Consider the following 3,498-nt stretch of genomic DNA (forward strand, 5'->3'; position numbering starts at 1 on the left):
GTGGTACATATACACAATAGAATATTACTCAGTCATAAAAAGGGACACATTTGAGTCAGTTCTAATGAGGTGGATGAACCTAGAGCCTATTATACAGAGTGAAATAAGTCAGAAAAGAGAAAGATAAATATCATATACTAACGCATATATACAGAATCTAGAAAGATGGTACCAATGAATTTATTTGCAGGGAAGCAATGGAGAAATAGATATAGAGAACAGACTTACGGACACGGGGGAGAAGGGAAGAGATGGTGAGATGTATGGAGAGAATATTGTGGACGTTACCATATGTAAAATGGATAACCAGTGGGAATTTGCTGTATGACTCAGGGAACCCAAACAGGGGTTCTGTATCCGTCTAGAGGAGTGGGATGGGGAGGACAATGGGAGGGAGGTTTAAGAGGGAGGGGACATATGTATACTTATGGCTGATTCATGTTGATGTTTGACAGAAAACAAAATTCTGTAAAGCAATTATCCTTCAATTAAAAATTAAGTTAAAAAAATTATACAGTAAGTTCTACTTCCTTCTACAAGGCACAGGCAGAACCCAAAGTAGGAAGATTCACTTTGAAACAAAGATGCCACAGTGGACTATTTAGTCTGAAAATGTGCTTTTGGAGGGAGATCTTTCTCATATTCCCTCTCTACAGATGTCACTGTTCTGCTTTAACCAGAGAAGCTATTAAAAATAATTCAAATGGTGTGAGCCTGATACTAACTGATCAGAAGTGACCCCTGTCTGTGCCAGGCATTACCTACTCCCCTACATTTTAGTCTGGGATGATGGGGAGTTGGTGGAGGAGTTGAAGCAAAGGGGAGGGCTTCGAGTAACAGCTTGGGATCATGGCTTTTCACCAACTGATAAATGCTTTATTTTAACAACCAGTATAACTGTCCCGGTGTGTTTTAAAGGAAAACCCCCCAGTTGGCCAACCCCACTGAGCTTTCCTGTAGAAAGGGCAGGTCTCAGGCATATCACCCCAGACCTAAGCTGCACCTCCTCAGTGTCTGCCCTCAAGGTTGCTCCTGAAGAAGGTGACAAGAAGGAAAGCAGCAACCTCAGAGTTCCTGCTTGATCCCCTAACTCAAGTGCCTCCTTCTTCCATTTCTGTGGTCGGAAGTCCAGCTCCTGGGCTTGGAGGAAGGAATGGAGAAGGAGCAAAAGGGCGGAGGTAGTCCTCTTTGCCTTTGTTTCTTTCTTTGTGATGAGGAGACTGTTTCTATATTCTAGTGTTTTTATTTATCCTGTATCTTTTTTTAAAAATCATTTGCCTATGATGCCTTCTTGTCTGCCACATTTCCTCCTCCCAGGTAGAGGAGGTGAAGCCAACTGCTGAGATTGTGTCTTGGTCAAAGTAGTTGGTCTGTCAACTGCTCATGAGTGAATAGGGCGTTGCACCACACAGAATCTGGCTCTCGTCCTCAGGCTGCCTCAAACATGGTGGCATACTGGAATTCAAGACTCTAACAATGGCTGGGAGGCGGGGCAGTGAAGCTGACAGCCCTGGCACATGATTCGGGACAGGTTTGGTTTTCTGGTGGCTTTGTCTGTCCATCTGGCCACGAGCGCCCTCATGGCTGGCCCAGCCAGTCAGGTGCTCCTGGGCCTGGTCTTACCGTTCCAGCCGCTGATGTACATGACGGTGCTCCTCCAGGTAGGGTATGAGCCGCTTTCTCCAACAATAGGATGAAATATTTTGGGGTGGCAACTCTGTCAGCTTCCTAGTCTAATTAATTATGCTCAGTGTATTGCAATCTTCCATGGAAAGCGTGGGTTGTTCACAGGCTTAACTCCAAGACTGTGTTCAGAGGTCCTTGGAACTGTGGTCCATGGTAAAGTTTCACAGCATTACCAAGAATGTGACAAGGCTGAGGAATTAGGATCTGGAGATGTACAGAAAGAAGTGTGATCTTCCTTTGACCAAGTTATCGGGGAGATAGTCTGAAAGGGGATGGCTGCTTCTGCTGCTACTGTCATCACACATCGCTTCCATGTGATCACTCTGAGACCTAGGGTATAGCTCACTGGCAGAGAATCCAAGTACTGTGGACTCCATAGCAACTACCTCTCAGGAAGAGGGCATCCTAGGATGTTTTGTGTTTCCACCATGAATGAAATGAAGAGTTACTCCCAAGCTGCCATGGATTTTTTGCCAGTATGTTGACCTGTACCTTTGTGCCTGTCTCTAATTTTATGGCTGTCAACCACTGTGGGCTTCTTGGTGGATGCCTCTCTGCTCCCCAGTATATTCTTGGATAGATGGTTGGTGCATCCTACAAAAAGGGGGAAATATGAGCCAAGGAAATAGCTTGTTTTTCCAGAAGTTACCCTTTGGGAAGACTTGCTGTTGTGACCTGAGAATGTTCATTTGAAGATGTGGGGCAGGGACAGTGACATTTCTATAGTCCTAGCTGCACAGAATTATGGGACAGAATATTGATTTCCATATTATTGCTTTGAAAATAATCATTTGATCATGAGAAAATGAGAAAAAAAGACTGTGAGATCAAAACGGATTGGGCCAAAGTGCCCAGACTTGCCTCTTCAAAACTAGGAACAATACACACACTGGAGAAGACAATAAATTACGAAAGCAGCAGTATGGAATCTAGGAATCAAGCAGAGGTGTGATAAAAAAAAGACCACAGAAGTAGACTTTACAGGAAAAATGAAGTCTGACAGAAAAAAAAAAAGAAGTCTTATATTTTTGATGAGCTAAGCAGAATATGATCTTAGTGAAAAGTGCTTGTCCGTTGAAGATGACTGCTGAGAACAGTGTCGTAAAATGAACATTAGTTGGCAATGGTAAGTGCCTTAAAATGCCTTTTATAAAGAGAGAAATGGAAGGAAAACAAGATATGTCACTAGGCCTGTAAACCCCTTATAGAAAGCTCCTAAAAGCAAAAAGAGAAAAGGAAGAACATCAAGTGATCATCCTACGTATCCTTACTAGGAATCTTTTGGGGACCAATTTATTTCTTCTTTTGTGGTGATGCCTCACACTTTAGATTTAGACCAGTCCAAAAGTAAATAATTTTTTCTGTGTGAAATATATTTTCAATCACTCTGATTCTGAAGGAAATTTTTTTTTCCCTTTGGCTATTTTTATACACCAGTTATGGAGGAATTGCTTTGAACTGATTCTGTAAAATGCATCTTTTACGTCCATTTTATATTGTAGGTCATGACAAAGAACAAATAAAAACAAAACCTATTGCTCTGGCTATTTCAAGGGATTTGGGCCTGGATAGAATATGAGTTCTGAATTCAGCTTGAAGTGGTTTTTTTTTTTTTTTTCAAATCTTATTCTCAGGCTGTATCTTGTTTTCATATGCTGTTTCTCTTTAAATGAATGTGAACTTTACCAGTGAAAAGGATTGCAGACTTGTGCAGGAAGGTGACTTGATATATCAATTGGCCTAGTCCCCTGGTTTCAGATAGGACATATACAAGCAAGGAATAATTCCTTCTTATAAGATAAAAAAAAAAAA

General features: G+C 41.7%; 1 pseudogene; it reads left to right on the forward strand.

The window, feature by feature from the left end:
- On the forward strand, nucleotides 1,581-2,412 carry LOC102174480 (annotated as a pseudogene).

This window comes from Capra hircus, chromosome 10 (genome assembly GCF_001704415.2).
Source record: "Capra hircus breed San Clemente chromosome 10, ASM170441v1, whole genome shotgun sequence".
NCBI lineage: Eukaryota > Metazoa > Chordata > Mammalia > Artiodactyla > Bovidae > Capra > Capra hircus.